Source organism: Chaetodon trifascialis, chromosome 13 (assembly GCF_039877785.1).
Source record: "Chaetodon trifascialis isolate fChaTrf1 chromosome 13, fChaTrf1.hap1, whole genome shotgun sequence".
In the NCBI taxonomy this organism is placed as follows: Eukaryota; Metazoa; Chordata; class Actinopteri; order Chaetodontiformes; family Chaetodontidae; genus Chaetodon; species Chaetodon trifascialis.
The window spans coordinates 15,461,202-15,468,832 of NC_092068.1; the positions used below are offsets into that span (position 1 = coordinate 15,461,202).

At 44.1% G+C, this 7,631-nt stretch overlaps 1 protein-coding gene across 1 annotated transcript in view; it reads right to left on the minus strand.

The window, feature by feature from the left end:
* LOC139341114 (leucine zipper putative tumor suppressor 2 homolog) overlaps positions 1–6,561 on the minus strand; it is a 41,788-nt gene extending 35,227 nt beyond the window's left edge. The window contains exon 1 of the mRNA XM_070977460.1: positions 6,239–6,561. The gene's annotated coding sequence lies outside the window, so the exon portion shown is untranslated. The remainder of the gene's footprint in view (positions 1–6,238) is intronic.
* Positions 6,562–7,631: the final 1,070 nt, after the last annotated feature.

Consider the following 7,631-nt stretch of genomic DNA (forward strand, 5'->3'; position numbering starts at 1 on the left):
CGAGACAAGCTGGCCACAGTTTACCCAAGCGAGTCAGCTGACGCAGGAAGGGGGAGGGGCGCCGTGTGGCACGCATTCTGCCGAGGGGTCATCTGGCAGACGCATCCTCTGAGCTGGCTTCACTCTGCTGAGCAAAATTCACAAGCACGCGGACAAGTAGCTGGCCAAGAGGGTGGAGGAAATCTAATCTATAAATCAGACACGTCCAAACAACTGGGTGTCAACAGATCTTTGCTTATGTTATTAGCTCAGAGGTGCCCCGCTGCAACATGCTGCACTGATTCAATTCTGCTGAGGTAGTTGTTTCAGACAGGGTTGAAAAAAAAATGGAAGACAAAATCAGAAGCTCCTCTAAAAAATCCTGAGGAAATCAGAGCTAAACCAAACCAGCAGGGGACGATGAGCTTTTAAAGAAGATCAATAATTCATGTTTTGCTTCACTTGCTGCCACAAATCAGGTTTTCAATAGAGGCAAATCAACAAACAGCTTAATCAATGGGGCTCTCACTTGTGAGGATGTGAGGCGTTGTTAGTCACGTAAAGAACTCAACTCTGACAGAAGATTTCTTCTCTGATTTCGTGCTAGAAGAGGAAAAATGTCTCTTGACTTGACAATTCCAAGAGGCCAGAATGGGTTTTCTCACAGAGACAAAACGGCTACCAAAGAAAACATCTCACTGTTGCAGCTGCAGGTCGTCTCCAGCCAGTCCCCTCCTCAACGTCCCAAAACCGTTCATCTGCTACCAGCCAATGAGCCCCAATTCTGGGCCGAATGCTTGTGTCATCCATCAATCTTGTGTTTGTGTGTATCTGTGTGTGTGTGTGTGTGTGTGTGTGTGTGTGTGTGTGTGTGTGTGGTCTGCTGTTTCAGCACTGGCCATTTCGGTCCTCATACATCAGCCTCCTGACAGCAGTGAAGTGACGCTTCGTGACATATGAGGCCACTTTACCTTCTCCTCGGATGGAGAAAGAGAGAAAGGGAGGACCGCGCTCAAATGGATGAAAACTGTTTCCGTGTAGTGATGGTGTTCATATATTGCATGCAGGACAGCTGCTGCATTTCCACACTGCCAAGGCTGATGCCTACTTATTGTCACATCATGAGGACTTCAAAGTGCATTTTCAGCGAGTAATTGAAGTTTGTCTACAGTATCTTTGAGGTGCAGTGAACAAATACACGACTGTTGAGCAAATACAGTTTGATTGGCCTACTAATGGATGTTTGGAGCAGTTGGCAGACTTCAGCACTCCTGGTTCTAATGTGATCTGTGCCAGAGCTCTGCCCACTAATGTCCATTATACACAGACTTACTCCACTCGGCATTGATTCTGTGTCTCCTTACAGACTGTAAGGGCTTTCAGAGCTCATCTCTGCCTGCAATCTCAGCTATCAGATTCCAAAGGCAATTTAATTGACCTGCAATTTACTTACGCAAAGGAGACACATTTTGAGTCTCCTGTTGTGTTGAAAAGGGGCTCTGCAAGAGTGTGATAATAGACAGGCAGTGTACAAGCTTGTGGGGAATTTTGAGCTTTTGGGTGTTTTTAAGACTGAAAAACGTCAAAAGGGGGATAATGACAGGCTGAGCTTGGCTATGACAGGCCAGGATCAGGAGTGGTCCACCCAAGTCTGTAGAGCCACACCTTGGGCCTGATGAAGGCAGGCCACATGAGTTGGCGAGCTCCTATAGCTCCATGTGCCTCGTCATAGTCAGGTAATCCATGCTAGTGGCTCTGTGAGGCACAGCGGTGCTTTGAGCTAAATGCAACACAAACATGGTGATGTTAGCAAGTATGATGTTCACCATGTTCGCCATCTTGGTTAGCGTGTTAGCATACATTAAAGACAATGTCCAACTGAGGCTGATGGGAATGCCATTAGGATTGGACAAAAAGGTGAAAAGTTGAGGGATCACTAAAGTTATTAAAATAAATTAATATCTGGATCAAATTCTATGACAAACTGTCCAACAGTTGTTGAGATATTTCACACAAAACCAAGAATTTAAAATCATTGCAGAAAGAGTGGTGACCTGAACAAATCCATGTCAGAGGAGCTTCATAATCATCAAAACCAGTTTTGACTGGAAGTGCATATTTCCACTTTTCTGTCTTTTTAGTATTCATGGCAGAAATGACTGTATTTGAGTTTGATTGCACTGCACAGACCTGGTCATTATCATCAATACACAAGTGAGGGCCTCTGCAATCACTCACCTAATGAAACGTTTTTCTACACACAGCCTGCATAATGTTAAGAGTCTGAATAACCTGGATTTAAAACGTCAGTGTCAACACTTCCTTCATTTTGAGAGATTTGGGAAATTAACAAAGAGCCTTGTGAAGCAGCTCAGCTGGCTTTAGGCATAGAGGCTCAGAAATGCAAAAAAAAAATCCTCATTTTATCTCTTTTAAGGTTCATTTTTTTTCAATGATTTCAAATAACAAACAGATTAATTCAACAGAGAGGAAATGCAGAAGAGGATGGGTTGTTGTGCCGCACCGTTAATGCCTCCACCTGTGATCAGTCACCAATGTCTCTTATTGGTTTTTCTTTCACACTGCTACTATAAGAACTCACTAATTTTACTGGGACCCATCAATAACCCACAAGCTCGTAAAATCAAATTAAACTTGTTAACTCTGAAAAAATCCTCAGATAACCTTAAAAGCTTAATGAGGAAATTAAATGATATTATTGATTCGAGCAGGTTGACTCTTCTGGCAAATAAGGCAACTCCAACTAGGCTAAAGCTAAGAGACAATAATACAAAATCCTTTAACTGCTTTAACACCAACTTTCCATGAAGAAATTCTCAATGTGAAACTCTGAAAGCATAAAAAGCTTAAAAGCTAGAGACGATTTGTCATTATGGAACTAAGCAATAACAGGCATGAGATGAACCACCTCCCCCTCCACCCCCAGTGTTTTCTACAAGACGAATGGTACATGTTGTGTTGTTTATTTCTGGTCAGTGTAAAAATCTCTGGAATGCAAGTAGACGAAATGTGTCTACAAATGTGAGATTCATTTAAACTAACACTTCAGAACTCATTTTACTAAACTTTAGGAGTTTCACAGCTTATCTTGCACCGCTCTGACCTGACAGATGACAAATCCACCTGCTGCTGCGTCTGCTGCAAAACGCTTCGAAATGCAGCATATTTGAAACTTGCCTATAAAACAAATAATTACTCTGCTGTATTGGTTGATGACTCTGGAAATAAAAAAAAGTGCATGAACGTGCAAGAAAAGCCATTAGTGATGTTGTTGCTACACTTTCAGTCCAGAACTGGGCCTTTTAAAGCAGGAAAAGAAAGGTCACTGCAAACCCAAGCAGCTACTAATTACAGTTTCCCATACAGGGGTGTGTGTGTGTGTGTGTGTGTGTGTGTGTGTGTGTGTGTGTGTGTGTGTGTGTGTGTGTGTGTGAGTCTGACTGACAGCTTGTCTCTGCCCTGCTGTGCTCCTGCTCTTGTCCCATTTTAATGGGCTGACAGCGAGAAACTGTGACGGAAATCTCACCCGCTGTTAGACACATCACAGCTGAGGATCTCAGAACCAACATTACTGGCACTGCAGACTGTTTCCGGACAAAAAAAACTGCTCAGGTGACGCTCACCTGCAGCAGAACATCAAACAGACCTGCTTGTCTGACACATAACTTGAGACACGAAATAGGTTTAACGGAGGGAGACGTAAGATAAAATTAAGAAAACATATCTGTTGAGCTCCTCTGAGTGCATCGTCCCTCCACAGAGTCGGAGGCTCCTGTGTTGCCTCCACACGCAAGATTTTCATGTGACAGCTCAGTATTGTGTTCGACAGTGAAAGGCAATTCCTTATTTGTCTCAAACGTACCTACAGTGGCGTTAAATAGGAGCAGTATGAGCCGGAGATTCTGTTGTGTAAGGCTTTTGGGGTCTACGTTACATCATGATGGATGACAATGAGCTAAATACGCCGACATGCTACTTGCGTGCTTTTAATCACGTCCACCACTCATCATCGTCGTCATTGCAGCGAGATGAAATGGCAGTCCGTCATCATTTCAATCCCAGATGGCTGGAGAGGCATTTAGCTAATGAACATCACAGGTGTGGATCAGATTTTTCTCCCTATATGCATCAGTTTAACATGGGATATACTGTGCACGGCTCAATCTGGGATTTTCCTTTAATTTGTTATGTAAGAGTGCTCCCGAGTGCACAGATGTGCCCCCGTGTGTGCACTTTTGTGTGCTATTTTCGGCTGAGATTATCTAATGAGCAAATTAAGCCGCAAAAGCTGCATTCTGAACAGCAGGCGTGTCTTTAAGGTTTCAGCATCTTCAGAACAAGTGCTGGCAGATGCGCATCAGCCGTGATTGTGCCTCTAGCTGTGTTCTAGTTTCCACTCACACATATTTGTCAACTCAATGCAGGCATGAATGGAGATGACGGGAGGTCGGCGTGTTCAAGAGTAGAAGCAAAAGGCTGAAAAAAAGCAGAGAGGGAGCAGAAAGAAAAGACAAGAACAAAAGAGGTGTTTTAGGAGCACACGCTATCAAAAGCACATTGACCGTGACTTTGGTCGCCCCCCCCCCCCCCCCCAGGGCTTCTTGTCCTGTGAAGGAGCCATGTGATAAAAATGATCTCGCAGCATCACACCCCTCCTCCCCCTACCTGCCCTCTGTCCGCCTCCTTAGCTGCTCCAATCCTGATCGGCTGACAGCTTGGTTATCACCTCCCACCACCACCAACTCCCCCATCTCCCCCTTCTCTCTCTGTGTGTGTCCTGCCACCTTCCTCCCTCCTCCTCCTCCTCCCTCCTGCCTGTACTGCACTGTGCTGTGGTGACAGAGCAGGATGATATAGGGTCTCCCAAAGAGGTGGCATGATGCCTAAACACTAAGTTAACATCTGTGCAGGAGAGAAGGGGGCACGTGTGTACAGAACATTTAAGAACCCACGTTTGCAGCGTGCAGGCATTCGTGTGTGCTTGTCTTAGTGTTTGCATTCAGCCGAAGCCTCATAACTGTGACAACATGACGTCCAACCCATCAATCAGCTGCAGGGAGGGTGTTCACCACAGATGGGAAGGAGACGGAGAGGATCTCAGGCATGCTGCTGCTCCTTCGCTGTTAATATATATCTGCTCCTGCAGGGATTATTTATGGTCCAATAAGACCCTGGGCGTTTCCAGTTCAACTACTAACTAATCCATATATTAAAGTAGGCCTTGAGAGCATAAAACAAATGGCGTTAAGGTCTCTCCCTCTTTGTGTGACCTTTGCTTTTCATCACATTCCCTTCATCCTCTCAGCCACAGATATCAAGCGAGAACTGCCAAAACATGAAAAGTGGCGTGCAAGAGCAGCTGTGTGTGTGTGTCTGTGTGTGTGTAGATGTGTGTGCGTGCCAGTTGCAAGGGGCAGCCGAAGCCCATTCACTGAAACAGCTGGATGGAGATAACAGAGCAATGCTTATTCTCTAGTTTCTATTACCCCTTCCCTCTCTTCTCTTCTCTCTGTCTCTGTCTCTCTCTCTCTCTCTCTCTCTCACACACACACACACACACACACACACACACACACACACACACACACACACACACACACACACACAAAGTCGTGTTTCTGTCTCTTTTAGGGACATTACATAGGCTGAATTGCATTCATTTCCTGGAGACTTACCCTAACTACCCATGCCTATGGGGACTTGCATGTTGTCCCCATAAGAAAGGCCAGTCCCCACAACATGACTGTGTAAACACATTTTTGTCCCCACATTATGAGTAATACACGGCCACACGCACCAGTTCTTGAGGAAAAATAGCTAAATTCAGTGCAGGAAACTGCAGAAACTGGTGGGAAAACCAAGTCTATGCATTAACTGGATCAGCTACAGATTATACTTTAATCACTCAAACAAGTCAAACTCTCAATAACCAATTAATCATGTAACTTAAGCCCATGCACACTCAAACGCAGCACTACTACTTCTATAACTTAGTATTATCAACCTACATACTGACAGAAAGGGCTATAAACCACGCGTGTTTATAGGTATTTTTGCACAAATTAGCAATAACATTAGTAAGTAAGTTGCTCTCATCCTTCACTAGATGTGTGAAAACGGTATAAGAAAGCTTTACAACACAGCCAGTAACTTTACTGAGCCCTCCTGATGGAGAAAACAGCAGAAAAACACAGACTTTCCCACTAAATCACTGTTGCACGTTGCGTTTTGAACTCACCTTAAGCAAGATGTTCCTCACGCGCAGCCCGCACTGCAATATTTCCCGCAACAGTGAACGTATCCCCGCTGCAACTTTTCTTTAACAAACAGCAGCCAGCTCAAAAAGAAAAACCTCTTTCTCTCCTCTTCTTTCCTCTCTGTAGTTACGGTCTGCTCCGTCTCTCCAACCCGTCCAAGTCCACGGCAGCTCGGTGGATCCGCTGCTGCTCCGCCGCTGCTGCTCAGGCTGAGTGTGTTTGGTATTATCACCGGCGGAGCACGGTCCGCTGCTCTGCGGGGCGGGCTGACGCTCTGATCCGGCAGGGGCTCGACTACTGATCCACAGAGTGAGGTTTAGGACCGTGGAAGGAAGGGCCAGGGGGTCCGCAAGGGGGGGATGCGACCACCGATGAACAAATTGTCCTTGTAGTACTTGTTTTTGAAGTACAATTACCATTTAAGTTTTTCCCACTGGATGCTGGTTTTACACCTTCTGTGCCTTTTTAGTGTTTTGATAATCTGATATATTTCTTTATTTTAACTGTACAGTTGCTGTCTGCTGTACCATTAGATACACTGTCAATTAAATATTCAATGAAGATGAACTTGAGGTAAAAAGAGTACTTTATTCTACAGATCAGCTGCAATGAGAATGAGGTATAAGCCGAGGTATATGACATGTGGCATGTTTGGGCTCCACCAATAAGGAGCCCCCATTCAAGCCAGGGGTTGCACTGTCTATTTCTTGTCTTAAAATAAGTTTTAAAATCCTTTTAAATTGTTTTTACATGTCCTGTTTTGTATTATTTCATTCACTTTCTATGTAAAGTTGGCAGTTTTGAGGGAAATGGATTAAAGCTGCTTCCATTCCTCAAATGCTGGTTGCTTGTTTCATTACAGCTCCCAACCTTTTTGTCTCATGACTCATTAAAACAAATCAATATTTATTTGTGTCCTCTTGACACAAATATTTACAAATGCAAAATGTAATGATGAAAATCTAATTGGTATAACAGAAATCTATATTTTTCTTTCTTATGCTTTATACCATCTTGTGACTCCCTCAGATTTGTCTTGGGTTCTCTTGGGGCGGCCCTGAGATGGAACCACTGTCTTGCTGTTGTTGAAGCACATAATGCATATTATGAAACAGACATTTAAATGTGCATTTAAGGGACAATAGGGCTGTCTTTCCACCTGTGTGGAGTTTGCATGTTGCGCCTGCATTTACCTGGGGTACCTTTGTTGTCCTCACACTGTCCAAACATATGCAAATCTGGTGATCTGAATACTTTAAAGTGGAATTTAAAGGATGCATTGCACCATAAGAACAAAGGGACACTGCCGATATAAAAATAAATCATCCAGAATATTTCTTTGATGAGGCTAATATGCTTTTTCAACTGTGTAAC